Source organism: Cololabis saira, unplaced genomic scaffold, assembly GCF_033807715.1.
Source record: "Cololabis saira isolate AMF1-May2022 unplaced genomic scaffold, fColSai1.1 scf036, whole genome shotgun sequence".
Taxonomy (NCBI): domain Eukaryota; kingdom Metazoa; phylum Chordata; class Actinopteri; order Beloniformes; family Belonidae; genus Cololabis; species Cololabis saira.
Window position 1 is genome coordinate 129,563 of NW_026906200.1, and position 19,199 is coordinate 148,761.

Below are 19,199 nucleotides of genomic sequence, written 5' to 3' on the forward strand. Positions count from 1 at the left end.
ATGGGCCCAGCACGCTTCCGCTGCGCCACTCTGCTGAACCACCCACTGTTCCCAAAGTCTGGTCAGGGTCCAAACAGGGGGTCTAGAGTCTAAATGGACTCAGCAAGGTCTGTGACAGTACACACGCCGCCAGCATTGAGGCCGGTTAGCTCAGAAGGTCAGAGCGTGGTGCTAATAACGCCAAGGTCATGGGTTCAATCCCCATACTGGCCAAACTGCTTACTCTGCATATCTTTAAAAACTTCAGACTCTAAAGATTGTATGTTCCATTGTTAGCTTTGGTGTGCGACAATAATTCGTCAAGTCTGATAATCACCTGACTTAAAGCTAAGAGGAAATAAAGATAACTCAAACATAAGGAATTTAAGTTTATGAAGTGAGGAAAGCTTATTTGTATTACACATCTCATGTACAAATCAAAGTACTTTTCATAAAAAACATTTAAAAAATGAGAATACACATAACTCTCAGTGATGAAGTATAATCATCAAGCTTTAAAAAAGTCTCTACCACCAGACCCCAGGAGCACCCCAGCAGCTTCCACCACCAGACACCCAGCTTCCACCCCCAGACCCCACTAGCTCGACCCCCAGCTTCCACCCCCAGACCCCACTAGCTCGACCCCCAGCTTCCACCCCGAGACCGCACTAGCTCGACCCCCAGCTTCCACCACCAGAACCCAGGAGCTTCCATCACCAGACTCCTGGAGCTTCCAGCACCAGACCCCAGGAGCATTCACCACCAGACCCCAGAAAAATCACTACCAGAACACAGGAGCTTCCACCACCAGACCCCCAGCTTCCACCACCAGTCCCCGAGTAGACTCATAATATAGCTGAAGTTGTATCTAGCAGAGGATGGTTTCGATCCATCGACCTCTGGGTTATGGGCCCAGCACGCTTCCGCTGCGCCACTCTGCTGAACCACCCACTGTTCCCAAAGTCTGGTCAGGGTCCAAACAGGGGGTCTAGAGTCTAAATGGATTCAGCCAGGTCTGTGACAGTTATCCCCCACTAGCTCGACCCCCAGCTTCCACCACCAGACCCCAGAAGCTTCCACCACCAGACCCCAGCAGCTTCCACCCCCAGACCCCACTAGCTCGACCCCCAGCTTCCACCACCAGACTCCTGGAGCTTCCACCACCCGACCTCAGGAGCATTCACCACCATACCCCAGCAAAATCACCACCAGACCCCAGGAGTTTCCACCACCAGAGCTTCCAGCACCAGACCCCAGGAGCTTCCAGCACCAGACCCCAGGAGCTTCCACCACCAGAGCTTCCAGCACCAGACCCCAGGAGCTTCCACCACCAGACCCCAGGAGCTTCCACCACCAGAGCTTCCACCACCAGACCCCAGGAGCTTCCACCACCAGACCCCAGGAGCTTCCACCACCAGACCCCAGGAGCTTCCACCACCAGACCCCAGCAAAATCACCACCAGTCCCCAGCAGCATAACCACCAGACCCCCAGCTTCCACCACCAGTCCCCGGAGGTGCGTGGAATCCCGGACCAGCTCGACCAGAGCCTCGTGGCGAGCCGAGCCGAGAATCGGGGGGCTTCATCCGCATTCTGGTGGCGCTGAGACCGCGGAGATCCAGCAGAGAATCGCGGGGCTTACATCCGCTTACCCCTCCCCTCGGCCCAGAGAAAAACACACCACAGCCGGTCCGGAGCCACTTAGCCTCAGGCCCGAAACAAGACCTTCAACCCGGAGAAAAACTGACAGGCAGCACGTCGCTGAAAGCCACTCAGCCTCGCGGCTCACCGTCCCGCTGCCCAAAAAACCCGGCTCACCTGGAGCCACCCAAAGACCCGGCTCACCGTCCGAACCCGGGGACCCGCTCTTAAGCCCCCCCCCAACCGGCCACCGGAGTGAAAGAGCCAGCCCGCTTACTTGGACGACCAGGGCCCTGGTACCCTAAACACCCAGACGCTCCTGGTACCATGGACAGCACTCTGTCAGATGCTCAGGCGTATATTGCTTTTCACTCATGTTCTGGTTTCAGGACCTTTTGTTAGGACCTTTGGTCAGCTTGTGCAAGGAAACAAATACTGTTGCTTCCATCTGGACAAACATTTAGTTCAGTAATAAAGAATAAAAAAACGTCAGTTAAGTGTTTTGTAGTTGTAACTAAATATGGTAAACGCTCATATGCTTCTCATAGGCTCTGTGTGAAATTCTGAGTTTGTACACTATTAGATGTGGAAAGAAACACTTCCCACTATGTTTACTTTGCAGGAAACTAAACAAAACACTTCTTAACATAGTCATGAGGAGTTGTACAAATAATGACATCACTTTATGTTTGTTATTAAATGAGACAAGGGTAGTATCTCACAGTAGACTCATAATATAGCTGAAGTTGTATCTAGCAGAGGATGGTTTCGATCCATCGACCTCTGGGTTATGGGCCCAGCACGCTTCCGCTGCGCCACTCTGCTGAACCACCCACTGTTCCCAAAGTCTGGTCAGGGTCCAAACAGGGGGTCTAGAGTCTAAATGGACTCAGCAAGGTCTGTGACAGTACACACGCCGCCAGCATTGAGGCCGGTTAGCTCAGAAGGTCAGAGCGTGGTGCTAATAACGCCAAGGTCATGGGTTCAATCCCCATACTGGCCAAACTGCTTACTCTGCATATCTTTAAAAACTTCAGACTCTAAAGATTGTATGTTCCATTGTTAGCTTTGGTGTGCGACAATAATTCGTCAAGTCTGATAATCACCTGACTTAAAGCTAAGAGGAAATAAAGATAACTCAAACATAAGGAATTTAAGTTTATGAAGTGAGGAAAGCTTATTTGTATTACACATCTCATGTACAAATCAAAGTACTTTTCATAAAAAACATTTAAAAAATGAGAATACACATAACTCTCAGTGATGAAGTATAATCATCAAGCTTTAAAAAAGTCTCTACCACCAGACCCCAGGAGCACCCCAGCAGCTTCCACCACCAGACACCCAGCTTCCACCCCCAGACCCCACTAGCTCGACCCCCAGCTTCCACCCCCAGACCCCACTAGCTCGACCCCCAGCTTCCACCCCGAGACCGCACTAGCTCGACCCCCAGCTTCCACCACCAGAACCCAGGAGCTTCCATCACCAGACTCCTGGAGCTTCCAGCACCAGACCCCAGGAGCATTCACCACCAGACCCCAGAAAAATCACTACCAGAACACAGGAGCTTCCACCACCAGACCCCCAGCTTCCACCAACAGTCCCCGAGTAGACTCATAATATAGCTGAAGTTGTATCTAGCAGAGGATGGTTTCGATCCATCGACCTCTGGGTTATGGGCCCAGCACGCTTCCGCTGCGCCACTCTGCTGAACCACCCACTGTTCCCAAAGTCTGGTCAGGGTCCAAACAGGGGGTCTAGAGTCTAAATGGATTCAGCCAGGTCTGTGACAGTTATCCCCCACTAGCTCGACCCCCAGCTTCCACCACCAGACCCCAGAAGCTTCCACCACCAGACCCCAGCAGCTTCCACCCCCAGACCCCACTAGCTCGACCCCCAGCTTCCACCACCAGACTCCTGGAGCTTCCACCACCAGACCTCAGGAGCATTCACCACCATACCCCAGCAAAATCACCACCAGACCCCAGGAGTTTCCACCACCAGAGCTTCCAGCACCAGACCCCAGGAGCTTCCAGCACCAGACCCCAGGAGCTTCCACCACCAGAGCTTCCAGCACCAGACCCCAGGAGCTTCCACCACCAGACCCCAGGAGCTTCCACCACCAGAGCTTCCACCACCAGACCCCAGGAGCTTCCACCACCAGACCCCAGGAGCTTCCACCACCAGACCCCAGGAGCTTCCACCACCAGACCCCAGCAAAATCACCACCAGTCCCCAGCAGCATAACCACCAGACCCCCAGCTTCCACCACCAGTCCCCGGAGGTGCGTGGAATCCCGGACCAGCTCGACCAGAGCCTCGTGGCGAGCCGAGCCGAGAATCGGGGGGCTTCATCCGCATTCTGGTGGCGCTGAGACCGCGGAGATCCAGCCGAGAATCGCGGGGCTTACATCCGCTTACCCCTCCCCTCGGCCCAGAGAAAAACACACCACAGCCGGTCCGGAGCCACTTAGCCTCAGGCCCGAAACAAGACCTTCAACCCGGAGAAAAACTGACAGGCAGCACGTCGCTGAAAGCCACTCAGCCTCGCGGCTCACCGTCCCGCTGCCCAAAAAACCCGGCTCACCTGGAGCCACCCAAAGACCCGGCTCACCGTCCGAACCCGGGGACCCGCTCTTAAGCCCCCCCCCCAACCGGCCACCGGAGTGAAAGAGCCAGCCCGCTTACTTGGACGACCAGGGCCCTGGTACCCTAAACACCCAGACGCTCCTGGTACCATGGACAGCACTCTGTCAGATGCTCAGGCGTATATTGCTTTTCACTCATGTTCTGGTTTCAGGACCTTTTGTTAGGACCTTTGGTCAGCTTGTGCAAGGAAACAAATACTGTTGCTTCCATCTGGACAAACATTTAGTTCAGTAATAAAGAATAAAAAAACGTCAGTTAAGTGTTTTGTAGTTGTAACTAAATATGGTAAACGCTCATATGCTTCTCATAGGCTCTGTGTGAAATTCTGAGTTTGTACACTATTAGATGTGGAAAGAAACACTTCCCACTATGTTTACTTTGCAGGAAACTAAACAAAACACTTCTTAACATAGTCATGAGGAGTTGTACAAATAATGACATCACTTTATGTTTGTTATTAAATGAGACAAGGGTAGTATCTCACAGTAGACTCATAATATAGCTGAAGTTGTATCTAGCAGAGGATGGTTTCGATCCATCGACCTCTGGGTTATGGGCCCAGCACGCTTCCGCTGCGCCACTCTGCTGAACCACCCACTGTTCCCAAAGTCTGGTCAGGGTCCAAACAGGGGGTCTAGAGTCTAAATGGACTCAGCAAGGTCTGTGACAGTACACACGCCGCCAGCATTGAGGCCGGTTAGCTCAGAAGGTCAGAGCGTGGTGCTAATAACGCCAAGGTCATGGGTTCAATCCCCATACTGGCCAAACTGCTTACTCTGCATATCTTTAAAAACTTCAGACTCTAAAGATTGTATGTTCCATTGTTAGCTTTGGTGTGCGACAATAATTCGTCAAGTCTGATAATCACCTGACTTAAAGCTAAGAGGAAATAAAGATAACTCAAACATAAGGAATTTAAGTTTATGAAGTGAGGAAAGCTTATTTGTATTACACATCTCATGTACAAATCAAAGTACTTTTCATAAAAAACATTTAAAAAATGAGAATACACATAACTCTCAGTGATGAAGTATAATCATCAAGCTTTAAAAAAGTCTCTACCACCAGACCCCAGGAGCACCCCAGCAGCTTCCACCACCAGACACCCAGCTTCCACCCCCAGACCCCACTAGCTCGACCCCCAGCTTCCACCCCCAGACCCCACTAGCTCGACCCCCAGCTTCCACCCCGAGACCGCACTAGCTCGACCCCCAGCTTCCACCACCAGAACCCAGGAGCTTCCATCACCAGACTCCTGGAGCTTCCAGCACCAGACCCCAGGAGCATTCACCACCAGACCCCAGAAAAATCACTACCAGAACACAGGAGCTTCCACCACCAGACCCCCAGCTTCCACCACCAGTCCCCGAGTAGACTCATAATATAGCTGAAGTTGTATCTAGCAGAGGATGGTTTCGATCCATCGACCTCTGGGTTATGGGCCCAGCACGCTTCCGCTGCGCCACTCTGCTGAACCACCCACTGTTCCCAAAGTCTGGTCAGGGTCCAAACAGGGGGTCTAGAGTCTAAATGGATTCAGCCAGGTCTGTGACAGTTATCCCCCACTAGCTCGACCCCCAGCTTCCACCACCAGACCCCAGAAGCTTCCACCACCAGACCCCAGCAGCTTCCACCCCCAGACCCCACTAGCTCGACCCCCAGCTTCCACCACCAGACTCCTGGAGCTTCCACCACCAGACCTCAGGAGCATTCACCACCATACCCCAGCAAAATCACCACCAGACCCCAGGAGTTTCCACCACCAGAGCTTCCAGCACCAGACCCCAGGAGCTTCCAGCACCAGACCCCAGGAGCTTCCACCACCAGAGCTTCCAGCACCAGACCCCAGGAGCTTCCACCACCAGACCCCAGGAGCTTCCACCACCAGAGCTTCCACCACCAGACCCCAGGAGCTTCCACCACCAGACCCCAGGAGCTTCCACCACCAGACCCCAGGAGCTTCCACCACCAGACCCCAGCAAAATCACCACCAGTCCCCAGCAGCATAACCACCAGACCCCCAGCTTCCACCACCAGTCCCCGGAGGTGCGTGGAATCCCGGACCAGCTCGACCAGAGCCTCGTGGCGAGCCGAGCCGAGAATCGGGGGGCTTCATCCGCATTCTGGTGGCGCTGAGACCGCGGAGATCCAGCCGAGAATCGCGGGGCTTACATCCGCTTACCCCTCCCCTCGGCCCAGAGAAAAACACACCACAGCCGGTCCGGAGCCACTTAGCCTCAGGCCCGAAACAAGACCTTCAACCCGGAGAAAAACTGACAGGCAGCACGTCGCTGAAAGCCACTCAGCCTCGCGGCTCACCGTCCCGCTGCCCAAAAAACCCGGCTCACCTGGAGCCACCCAAAGACCCGGCTCACCGTCCGAACCCGGGGACCCGCTCTTAAGCCCCCCCCCCCAACCGGCCACCGGAGTGAAAGAGCCAGCCCGCTTACTTGGACGACCAGGGCCCTGGTACCCTAAACACCCAGACGCTCCTGGTACCATGGACAGCACTCTGTCAGATGCTCAGGCGTATATTGCTTTTCACTCATGTTCTGGTTTCAGGACCTTTTGTTAGGACCTTTGGTCAGCTTGTGCAAGGAAACAAATACTGTTGCTTCCATCTGGACAAACATTTAGTTCAGTAATAAAGAATAAAACGTCAGTTAAGTGTTTTGTAGTTGTAACTAAATATGGTAAACGCTCATATGCTTCTCATAGGCTCTTTGTGAAATTCTGAGTTTGTACACTATTAGATGTGGAAAGAAACACTTCCCACTATGTTTACTTTGCAGGAAACTAAACAAAACACTTCTTAACATAGTCATGAGGAGTTGTACAAATAATGACATCACTTTATGTTTGTTATTAAATGAGACAAGGGTAGTATCTCACAGTAGACTCATAATATAGCTGAAGTTGTATCTAGCAGAGGATGGTTTCGATCCATCGACCTCTGGGTAAATGGATTCAGCCAGGTCTGTGACAGTTATCCCCCACTAGCTCGACCCCCAGCTTCCACCACCAGACCCCAGAAGCTTCCACCACCAGACCCCAGCAGCTTCCACCCCCAGACCCCACTAGCTCGACCCCCAGCTTCCACCACCAGACTCCTGGAGCTTCCACCACCAGACCTCAGGAGCATTCACCACCATACCCCAGCAAAATCACCACCAGACCCCAGGAGTTTCCACCACCAGAGCTTCCAGCACCAGACCCCAGGAGCTTCCAGCACCAGACCCCAGGAGCTTCCACCACCAGAGCTTCCAGCACCAGACCCCAGGAGCTTCCACCACCAGACCCCAGGAGCTTCCACCACCAGAGCTTCCACCACCAGACCCCAGGAGCTTCCACCACCAGACCCCAGGAGCTTCCACCACCAGACCCCAGGAGCTTCCACCACCAGACCCCAGCAAAATCACCACCAGTCCCCAGCAGCATAACCACCAGACCCCCAGCTTCCACCACCAGTCCCCGGAGGTGCGTGGAATCCCGGACCAGCTCGACCAGAGCCTCGTGGCGAGCCGAGCCGAGAATCGGGGGGCTTCATCCGCATTCTGGTGGCGCTGAGACCGCGGAGATCCAGCCGAGAATCGCGGGGCTTACATCCGCTTACCCCTCCCCTCGGCCCAGAGAAAAACACACCACAGCCGGTCCGGAGCCACTTAGCCTCAGGCCCGAAACAAGACCTTCAACCCGGAGAAAAACTGACAGGCAGCACGTCGCTGAAAGCCACTCAGCCTCGCGGCTCACCGTCCCGCTGCCCAAAAAACCCGGCTCACCTGGAGCCACCCAAAGACCCGGCTCACCGTCCGAACCCGGGGACCCGCTCTTAAGCCCCCCCCCCCAACCGGCCACCGGAGTGAAAGAGCCAGCCCGCTTACTTGGACGACCAGGGCCCTGGTACCCTAAACACCCAGACGCGCCTGGTACCATGGACAGCACTCTGTCAGATGCTCAGGCGTATATTGCTTTTCACTCATGTTCTGGTTTCAGGACCTTTTGTTAGGACCTTTGGTCAGCTTGTGCAAGGAAACAAATACTGTTGCTTCCATCTGGACAAACATTTAGTTCAGTAATAAAGAATAAAACGTCAGTTAAGTGTTTTGTAGTTGTAACTAAATATGGTAAACGCTCATATGCTTCTCATAGGCTCTTTGTGAAATTCTGAGTTTGTACACTATTAGATGTGGAAAGAAACACTTCCCACTATGTTTACTTTGCAGGAAACTAAACAAAACACTTCTTAACATAGTCATGAGGAGTTGTACAAATAATGACATCACTTTATGTTTGTTATTAAATGAGACAAGGGTAGTATCTCACAGTAGACTCATAATATAGCTGAAGTTGTATCTAGCAGAGGATGGTTTCGATCCATCGACCTCTGGGTTATGGGCCCAGCACGCTTCCGCTGCGCCACTCTGCTGAACCACCCACTGTTCCCAAAGTCTGGTCAGGGTCCAAACAGGGGGTCTAGAGTCTAAATGGACTCAGCAAGGTCTGTGACAGTACACACGCCGCCAGCATTGAGGCCGGTTAGCTCAGAAGGTCAGAGCGTGGTGCTAATAACGCCAAGGTCATGGGTTCAATCCCCATACTGGCCAAACTGCTTACTCTGCATATCTTTAAAAACTTCAGACTCTAAAGATTGTATGTTCCATTGTTAGCTTTGGTGTGCGACAATAATTCGTCAAGTCTGATAATCACCTGACTTAAAGCTAAGAGGAAATAAAGATAACTCAAACATAAGGAATTTAAGTTTATGAAGTGAGGAAAGCTTATTTGTATTACACATCTCATGTACAAATCAAAGTACTTTTCATAAAAAACATTTAAAAAATGAGAATACACATAACTCTCAGTGATGAAGTATAATCATCAAGCTTTAAAAAAGTCTCTACCACCAGACCCCAGGAGCACCCCAGCAGCTTCCACCACCAGACACCCAGCTTCCACCCCCAGACCCCACTAGCTCGACCCCCAGCTTCCACCCCCAGACCCCACTAGCTCGACCCCCAGCTTCCACCCCGAGACCGCACTAGCTCGACCCCCAGCTTCCACCACCAGAACCCAGGAGCTTCCATCACCAGACTCCTGGAGCTTCCAGCACCAGACCCCAGGAGCATTCACCACCAGACCCCAGAAAAATCACTACCAGAACACAGGAGCTTCCACCACCAGACCCCCAGCTTCCACCAACAGTCCCCGAGTAGACTCATAATATAGCTGAAGTTGTATCTAGCAGAGGATGGTTTCGATCCATCGACCTCTGGGTTATGGGCCCAGCACGCTTCCGCTGCGCCACTCTGCTGAACCACCCACTGTTCCCAAAGTCTGGTCAGGGTCCAAACAGGGGGTCTAGAGTCTAAATGGATTCAGCCAGGTCTGTGACAGTTATCCCCCACTAGCTCGACCCCCAGCTTCCACCACCAGACCCCAGAAGCTTCCACCACCAGACCCCAGCAGCTTCCACCCCCAGACCCCACTAGCTCGACCCCCAGCTTCCACCACCAGACTCCTGGAGCTTCCACCACCCGACCTCAGGAGCATTCACCACCATACCCCAGCAAAATCACCACCAGACCCCAGGAGTTTCCACCACCAGAGCTTCCAGCACCAGACCCCAGGAGCTTCCAGCACCAGACCCCAGGAGCTTCCACCACCAGAGCTTCCACCACCAGACCCCAGGAGCTTCCACCACCAGACCCCAGGAGCTTCCACCACCAGAGCTTCCACCACCAGACCCCAAGAGCTTCCACCACCAGACCCCAGGAGCTTCCACCACCAGACCCCAGGAGCTTCCACCACCAGACCCCAGCAAAATCACCACCAGTCCCCAGCAGCATAACCACCAGACCCCCAGCTTCCACCACCAGTCCCCGGAGGTGCGTGGAATCCCGGACCAGCTCGACCAGAGCCTCGTGGCGAGCCGAGCCGAGAATCGGGGGGCTTCATCCGCATTCTGGTGGCGCTGAGACCGCGGAGATCCAGCCGAGGATCGCGGGGCTTACATCCGCTTACCCCTCCCCTCGGCCCAGAGAAAAACACACCACAGCCGGTCCGGAGCCACTTAGCCTCAGGCCCGAAACAAGACCTTCAACCCGGAGAAAAACTGACAGGCAGCACGTCGCTGAAAGCCACTCAGCCTCGCGGCTCACCGTCCCGCTGCCCAAAAAACCCGGCTCACCTGGAGCCACCCAAAGACCCGGCTCACCGTCCGAACCCGGGGACCCGCTCTTAAGCCCCCCCCCCCAACCGGCCACCGGAGTGAAAGAGCCAGCCCGCTTACTTGGACGACCAGGGCCCTGGTACCCTAAACACCCAGACGCTCCTGGTACCATGGACAGCACTCTGTCAGATGCTCAGGCGTATATTGCTTTTCACTCATGTTCTGGTTTCAGGACCTTTTGTTAGGACCTTTGGTCAGCTTGTGCAAGGAAACAAATACTGTTGCTTCCATCTGGACAAACATTTAGTTCAGTAATAAAGAATAAAACGTCAGTTAAGTGTTTTGTAGTTGTAACTAAATATGGTAAACGCTCATATGCTTCTCATAGGCTCTTTGTGAAATTCTGAGTTTGTACACTATTAGATGTGGAAAGAAACACTTCCCACTATGTTTACTTTGCAGGAAACTAAACAAAACACTTCTTAACATAGTCATGAGGAGTTGTACAAATAATGACATCACTTTATGTTTGTTATTAAATGAGACAAGGGTAGTATCTCACAGTAGACTCATAATATAGCTGAAGTTGTATCTAGCAGAGGATGGTTTCGATCCATCGACCTCTGGGTTATGGGCCCAGCACGCTTCCGCTGCGCCACTCTGCTGAACCACCCACTGTTCCCAAAGTCTGGTCAGGGTCCAAACAGGGGGTCTAGAGTCTAAATGGACTCAGCAAGGTCTGTGACAGTACACACGCCGCCAGCATTGAGGCCGGTTAGCTCAGAAGGTCAGAGCGTGGTGCTAATAACGCCAAGGTCATGGGTTCAATCCCCATACTGGCCAAACTGCTTACTCTGCATATCTTTAAAAACTTCAGACTCTAAAGATTGTATGTTCCATTGTTAGCTTTGGTGTGCGACAATAATTCGTCAAGTCTGATAATCACCTGACTTAAAGCTAAGAGGAAATAAAGATAACTCAAACATAAGGAATTTAAGTTTATGAAGTGAGGAAAGCTTATTTGTATTACACATCTCATGTACAAATCAAAGTACTTTTCATAAAAAACATTTAAAAAATGAGAATACACATAACTCTCAGTGATGAAGTATAATCATCAAGCTTTAAAAAAGTCTCTACCACCAGACCCCAGGAGCACCCCAGCAGCTTCCACCACCAGACACCCAGCTTCCACCCCCAGACCCCACTAGCTCGACCCCCAGCTTCCACCCCCAGACCCCACTAGCTCGACCCCCAGCTTCCACCCCGAGACCGCACTAGCTCGACCCCCAGCTTCCACCACCAGAACCCAGGAGCTTCCATCACCAGACTCCTGGAGCTTCCAGCACCAGACCCCAGGAGCATTCACCACCAGACCCCAGAAAAATCACTACCAGAACACAGGAGCTTCCACCACCAGACCCCCAGCTTCCACCACCAGTCCCCGAGTAGACTCATAATATAGCTGAAGTTGTATCTAGCAGAGGATGGTTTCGATCCATCGACCTCTGGGTTATGGGCCCAGCACGCTTCCGCTGCGCCACTCTGCTGAACCACCCACTGTTCCCAAAGTCTGGTCAGGGTCCAAACAGGGGGTCTAGAGTCTAAATGGATTCAGCCAGGTCTGTGACAGTTATCCCCCACTAGCTCGACCCCCAGCTTCCACCACCAGACCCCAGAAGCTTCCACCACCAGACCCCAGCAGCTTCCACCCCCAGACCCCACTAGCTCGACCCCCAGCTTCCACCACCAGACTCCTGGAGCTTCCACCACCCGACCTCAGGAGCATTCACCACCATACCCCAGCAAAATCACCACCAGACCCCAGGAGTTTCCACCACCAGAGCTTCCAGCACCAGACCCCAGGAGCTTCCAGCACCAGACCCCAGGAGCTTCCACCACCAGAGCTTCCAGCACCAGACCCCAGGAGCTTCCACCACCAGACCCCAGGAGCTTCCACCACCAGAGCTTCCACCACCAGACCCCAGGAGCTTCCACCACCAGACCCCAGGAGCTTCCACCACCAGACCCCAGGAGCTTCCACCACCAGACCCCAGCAAAATCACCACCAGTCCCCAGCAGCATAACCACCAGACCCCCAGCTTCCACCACCAGTCCCCGGAGGTGCGTGGAATCCCGGACCAGCTCGACCAGAGCCTCGTGGCGAGCCGAGCCGAGAATCGGGGGGCTTCATCCGCATTCTGGTGGCGCTGAGACCGCGGAGATCCAGCCGAGGATCGCGGGGCTTACATCCGCTTACCCCTCCCCTCGGCCCAGAGAAAAACACACCACAGCCGGTCCGGAGCCACTTAGCCTCAGGCCCGAAACAAGACCTTCAACCCGGAGAAAAACTGACAGGCAGCACGTCGCTGAAAGCCACTCAGCCTCGCGGCTCACCGTCCCGCTGCCCAAAAAACCCGGCTCACCTGGAGCCACCCAAAGACCCGGCTCACCGTCCGAACCCGGGGACCCGCTCTTAAGCCCCCCCCCCTCCACCGGAGTGAAAGAGCCAGCCCGCTTACTTGGACGACCAGGGCCCTGGTACCCTAAACACCCAGACGCTCCTGGTACCATGGACAGCACTCTGTCAGATGCTCAGGCGTATATTGCTTTTCACTCATGTTCTGGTTTCAGGACCTTTTGTTAGGACCTTTGGTCAGCTTGTGCAAGGAAACAAATACTGTTGCTTCCATCTGGACAAACATTTAGTTCAGTAATAAAGAATAAAAAAACGTCAGTTAAGTGTTTTGTAGTTGTAACTAAATATGGTAAACGCTCATATGCTTCTCATAGGCTCTGTGTGAAATTCTGAGTTTGTACACTATTAGATGTGGAAAGAAACACTTCCCACTATGTTTACTTTGCAGGAAACTAAACAAAACACTTCTTAACATAGTCATGAGGAGTTGTACAAATAATGACATCACTTTATGTTTGTTATTAAATGAGACAAGGGTAGTATCTCACAGTAGACTCATAATATAGCTGAAGTTGTATCTAGCAGAGGATGGTTTCGATCCATCGACCTCTGGGTTATGGGCCCAGCACGCTTCCGCTGCGCCACTCTGCTGAACCACCCACTGTTCCCAAAGTCTGGTCAGGGTCCAAACAGGGGGTCTAGAGTCTAAATGGACTCAGCAAGGTCTGTGACAGTACACACGCCGCCAGCATTGAGGCCGGTTAGCTCAGAAGGTCAGAGCGTGGTGCTAATAACGCCAAGGTCATGGGTTCAATCCCCATACTGGCCAAACTGCTTACTCTGCATATCTTTAAAAACTTCAGACTCTAAAGATTGTATGTTCCATTGTTAGCTTTGGTGTGCGACAATAATTCGTCAAGTCTGATAATCACCTGACTTAAAGCTAAGAGGAAATAAAGATAACTCAAACATAAGGAATTTAAGTTTATGAAGTGAGGAAAGCTTATTTGTATTACACATCTCATGTACAAATCAAAGTACTTTTCATAAAAAACATTTAAAAAATGAGAATACACATAACTCTCAGTGATGAAGTATAATCATCAAGCTTTAAAAAAGTCTCTACCACCAGACCCCAGGAGCACCCCAGCAGCTTCCACCACCAGACACCCAGCTTCCACCCCCAGACCCCACTAGCTCGACCCCCAGCTTCCACCCCCAGACCCCACTAGCTCGACCCCCAGCTTCCACCCCGAGACCGCACTAGCTCGACCCCCAGCTTCCACCACCAGAACCCAGGAGCTTCCATCACCAGACTCCTGGAGCTTCCAGCACCAGACCCCAGGAGCATTCACCACCAGACCCCAGAAAAATCACTACCAGAACACAGGAGCTTCCACCACCAGACCCCCAGCTTCCACCACCAGTCCCCGAGTAGACTCATAATATAGCTGAAGTTGTATCTAGCAGAGGATGGTTTCGATCCATCGACCTCTGGGTTATGGGCCCAGCACGCTTCCGCTGCGCCACTCTGCTGAACCACCCACTGTTCCCAAAGTCTGGTCAGGGTCCAAACAGGGGGTCTAGAGTCTAAATGGATTCAGCCAGGTCTGTGACAGTTATCCCCCACTAGCTCGACCCCTAGCTTCCACCACCAGACCCCAGAAGCTTCCACCACCAGACCCCAGCAGCTTCCACCCCCAGACCCCACTAGCTCGACCCCCAGCTTCCACCACCAGACTCCTGGAGCTTCCACCACCCGACCTCAGGAGCATTCACCACCATACCCCAGCAAAATCACCACCAGACCCCAGGAGTTTCCACCACCAGAGCTTCCAGCACCAGACCCCAGGAGCTTCCAGCACCAGACCCCAGGAGCTTCCACCACCAGAGCTTCCAGCACCAGACCCCAGGAGCTTCCACCACCAGACCCCAGGAGCTTCCACCACCAGAGCTTCCACCACCAGACCCCAGGAGCTTCCACCACCAGACCCCAGGAGCTTCCACCACCAGACCCCAGGAGCTTCCACCACCAGACCCCAGCAAAATCACCACCAGTCCCCAGCAGCATAACCACCAGACCCCCAGCTTCCACCACCAGTCCCCGGAGGTGCGTGGAATCCCGGACCAGCTCGACCAGAGCCTCGTGGCGAGCCGAGCCGAGAATCGGGGGGCTTCATCCGCATTCTGGTGGCGCTGAGACCGCGGAGATCCAGCAGAGAATCGCGGGGCTTACATCCGCTTACCCCTCCCCTCGGCCCAGAGAAAAACACACCACAGCCGGTCCGGAGCCACTTAGCCTCAGGCCCGAAACAAGACCTTCAACCCGGAGAAAAACTGACAGGCAGCACGTCGCTGAAAGCCACTCAGCCTCGCGGCTCACCGTCCCGCTGCCCAAAAAACCCGGCTCACCTGGAGCCACCCAAAGACCCGGCTCACCGTCCGAACCCGGGGACCCGCTCTTAAGCCCCCCCCCAACCGGCCACCGGAGTGAAAGAGCCAGCCCGCTTACTTGGACGACCAGGGCCCTGGTACCCTAAACACCCAGACGCTCCTGGTACCATGGACAGCACTCTGTCAGATGCTCAGGCGTATATTGCTTTTCACTCATGTTCTGGTTTCAGGACCTTTTGTTAGGACCTTTGGTCAGCTTGTGCAAGGAAACAAATACTGTTGCTTCCATCTGGACAAACATTTAGTTCAGTAATAAAGAATAAAAAAACGTCAGTTAAGTGTTTTGTAGTTGTAACTAAATATGGTAAACGCTCATATGCTTCTCATAGGCTCTGTGTGAAATTCTGAGTTTGTACACTATTAGATGTGGAAAGAAACACTTCCCACTATGTTTACTTTGCAGGAAACTAAACAAAACACTTCTTAACATAGTCATGAGGAGTTGTACAAATAATGACATCACTTTATGTTTGTTATTAAATGAGACAAGGGTAGTATCTCACAGTAGACTCATAATATAGCTGAAGTTGTATCTAGCAGAGGATGGTTTCGATCCATCGACCTCTGGGTTATGGGCCCAGCACGCTTCCGCTGCGCCACTCTGCTGAACCACCCACTGTTCCCAAAGTCTGGTCAGGGTCCAAACAGGGGGTCTAGAGTCTAAATGGACTCAGCAAGGTCTGTGACAGTACACACGCCGCCAGCATTGAGGCCGGTTAGCTCAGAAGGTCAGAGCGTGGTGCTAATAACGCCAAGGTCATGGGTTCAATCCCCATACTGGCCAAACTGCTTACTCTGCATATCTTTAAAAACTTCAGACTCTAAAGATTGTATGTTCCATTGTTAGCTTTGGTGTGCGACAATAATTCGTCAAGTCTGATAATCACCTGACTTAAAGCTAAGAGGAAATAAAGATAACTCAAACATAAGGAATTTAAGTTTATGAAGTGAGGAAAGCTTATTTGTATTACACATCTCATGTACAAATCAAAGTACTTTTCATAAAAAACATTTAAAAAATGAGAATACACATAACTCTCAGTGATGAAGTATAATCATCAAGCTTTAAAAAAGTCTCTACCACCAGACCCCAGGAGCACCCCAGCAGCTTCCACCACCAGACACCCAGCTTCCACCCCCAGACCCCACTAGCTCGACCCCCAGCTTCCACCCCCAGACCCCACTAGCTCGACCCCCAGCTTCCACCCCGAGACCGCACTAGCTCGACCCCCAGCTTCCACCACCAGAACCCAGGAGCTTCCATCACCAGACTCCTGGAGCTTCCAGCACCAGACCCCAGGAGCATTCACCACCAGACCCCAGAAAAATCACTACCAGAACACAGGAGCTTCCACCACCAGACCCCCAGCTTCCACCACCAGTCCCCGAGTAGACTCATAATATAGCTGAAGTTGTATCTAGCAGAGGATGGTTTCGATCCATCGACCTCTGGGTTATGGGCCCAGCACGCTTCCGCTGCGCCACTCTGCTGAACCACCCACTGTTCCCAAAGTCTGGTCAGGGTCCAAACAGGGGGTCTAGAGTCTAAATGGATTCAGCCAGGTCTGTGACAGTTATCCCCCACTAGCTCGACCCCCAGCTTCCACCACCAGACCCCAGAAGCTTCCACCACCAGACCCCAGCAGCTTCCACCCCCAGACCCCACTAGCTCGACCCCCAGCTTCCACCACCAGACTCCTGGAGCTTCCACCACCCGACCTCAGGAGCATTCACCACCATACCCCAGCAAAATCACCACCAGACCCCAGGAGTTTCCACCACCAGAGCTTCCAGCACCAGACCCCAGGAGCTTCCAGCACCAGACCCCAGGAGCTTCCACCACCAGAGCTTCCAGCACCAGACCCCAGGAGCTTCCACCACCAGACCCCAGGAGCTTCCACCACCAGAGCTTCCACCACCAGACCCCAAGAGCTTCCACCACCAGACCCCAGGAGCTTCCACCACCAGACCCCAGGAGCTTCCACCACCAGACCCCAGCAAAATCACCACCAGTCCCCAGCAGCATAACCACCAGACCCCCAGCTTCCACCACCAGTCCCCGGAGGTGCGTGGAATCCCGGACCAGCTCGACCAGAGCCTCGTGGCGAGCCGAGCCGAGAATCGGGGGGCTTCATCCGCATTCTGGTGGCGCTGAGACCGCGGAGATCCAGCCGAGGATCGCGGGGCTTACATCCGCTTACCCCTCCCCTCGGCCCAGAGAAAAACACACCACAGCCGGTCCGGAGCCACTTAGCCTCAGGCCCGAAACAAGACCTTCAACCCGGAGAAAAACTGACAGGCAGCACGTCGCTGAAAGCCACTCAGCCTCGCGGCTCACCGTCCCGCTGCCCAAAAAACCCGGCTCACCTGGAGCCACCCAAAGACCCGGCTCACCGTCCGAACCCGGGGACCCGCTCTTAAGCCCCCCCCCCTCCACCGGAGTGAAAGAGCCAGCCCGCTTACTTGGACGACCAGGGCCCTGGTACCCTAAACACCCAGACGCTCCTGGTACCATGGACAGCACTCTGTCAGATGCTCAGGCGTATATTGCTTTTCACTCATGTTCTGGTTTCAGGACCTTTTGTTAGGACCTTTGGTCAGCTTGTGCAAGGAAACAAATACTGTTGCTTCCATCTGGACAAACATTTAGTTCAGTAATAAAGAATAAAAAAACGTCAGTTAAGTGTTTTGTAGTTGTAACTAAATATGGTAAACGCTCATATGCTTCTCATAGGCTCTGTGTGAAATTCTGAGTTTGTACACTATTAGATGTGGAAAGAAACACTTCCCACTATGTTTACTTTGCAGGAAACTAAACAAAACACTTCTTAACATAGTCATGAGGAGTTGTACAAATAATGACATCACTTTATGTTTGTTATTAAATGAGACAAGGGTAGTATCTCACAGTAGACTCATAATATAGCTGAAGTTGTATCTAGCAGAGGATGGTTTCGATCCATCGACCTCTGGGTTATGGGCCCAGCACGCTTCCGCTGCGCCACTCTGCTGAACCACCCACTGTTCCCAAAGTCTGGTCAGGGTCCAAACAGGGGGTCTAGAGTCTAAATGGACTCAGCAAGGTCTGTGACAGTACACACGCCGCCAGCATTGAGGCCGGTTAGCTCAGAAGGTCAGAGCGTGGTGCTAATAACGCCAAGGTCATGGGTTCAATCCCCATACTGGCCAAACTGCTTACTCTGCATATCTTTAAAAACTTCAGACTCTAAAGATTGTATGTTCCATTGTTAGCTTTGGTGTGCGACAATAATTCGTCAAGTCTGATAATCACCTGACTTAAAGCTAAGAGGAAATAAAGATAACTCAAACATAAGGAATTTAAGTTTATGAAGTGAGGAAAGCTTATTTGTATTACACATCTCATGTACAAATCAAAGTACTTTTCATAAAAAACATTTAAAAAATGAGAATACACATAACTCTCAGTGATGAAGTATAATCATCAAGCTTTAAAAAAGTCTCTACCACCAGACCCCAGGAGCACCCCAGCAGCTTCCACCACCAGACACCCAGCTTCCACCCCCAGACCCCACTAGCTCGACCCCCAGCTTCCACCCCCAGACCCCACTAGCTCGACCCCCAGCTTCCACCCCGAGACCGCACTAGCTCGACCCCCAGCTTCCACCACCAGAACCCAGGAGCTTCCATCACCAGACTCCTGGAGCTTCCAGCACCAGACCCCAGGAGCATTCACCACCAGACCCCAGAAAAATCACTACCAGAACACAGGAGCTTCCACCACCAGACCCCCAGCTTCCACCACCAGTCCCCGAGTAGACTCATAATATAGCTGAAGTTGTATCTAGCAGAGGATGGTTTCGATCCATCGACCTCTGGGTTATGGGCCCAGCACGCTTCCGCTGCGCCAC

The 19,199-nt window shown here is 52.8% G+C and overlaps 8 non-coding genes across 8 annotated transcripts; all 8 read left to right on the top strand.

The window, feature by feature from the left end:
• Positions 1-139: 139 nt before the first annotated feature.
• Positions 140-213, top strand: trnai-aau (transfer RNA isoleucine (anticodon AAU)). The gene has a single exon. It is a non-coding gene; the product is annotated as a tRNA-Ile (tRNA).
• Positions 214-2,548: 2,335 nt separating this feature from the next.
• Positions 2,549-2,622, top strand: trnai-aau (transfer RNA isoleucine (anticodon AAU)). Its single transcript has one exon. It is a non-coding gene; the product is annotated as a tRNA-Ile (tRNA).
• A 2,336-nt stretch (positions 2,623-4,958) lies between these two features.
• On the top strand, positions 4,959-5,032 carry trnai-aau (transfer RNA isoleucine (anticodon AAU)). Its single transcript has one exon. It is a non-coding gene; the product is annotated as a tRNA-Ile (tRNA).
• A 3,765-nt stretch (positions 5,033-8,797) lies between these two features.
• trnai-aau (transfer RNA isoleucine (anticodon AAU)) lies at positions 8,798-8,871 on the top strand. Its single transcript has one exon. It is a non-coding gene; the product is annotated as a tRNA-Ile (tRNA).
• Positions 8,872-11,205: 2,334 nt separating this feature from the next.
• Positions 11,206-11,279, top strand: trnai-aau (transfer RNA isoleucine (anticodon AAU)). Its single transcript has one exon. It is a non-coding gene; the product is annotated as a tRNA-Ile (tRNA).
• Positions 11,280-13,610: 2,331 nt separating this feature from the next.
• trnai-aau (transfer RNA isoleucine (anticodon AAU)) lies at positions 13,611-13,684 on the top strand. The gene has a single exon. It is a non-coding gene; the product is annotated as a tRNA-Ile (tRNA).
• A 2,335-nt stretch (positions 13,685-16,019) lies between these two features.
• Positions 16,020-16,093, top strand: trnai-aau (transfer RNA isoleucine (anticodon AAU)). The gene has a single exon. It is a non-coding gene; the product is annotated as a tRNA-Ile (tRNA).
• A 2,331-nt stretch (positions 16,094-18,424) lies between these two features.
• trnai-aau (transfer RNA isoleucine (anticodon AAU)) lies at positions 18,425-18,498 on the top strand. Its single transcript has one exon. It is a non-coding gene; the product is annotated as a tRNA-Ile (tRNA).
• Positions 18,499-19,199: the final 701 nt, after the last annotated feature.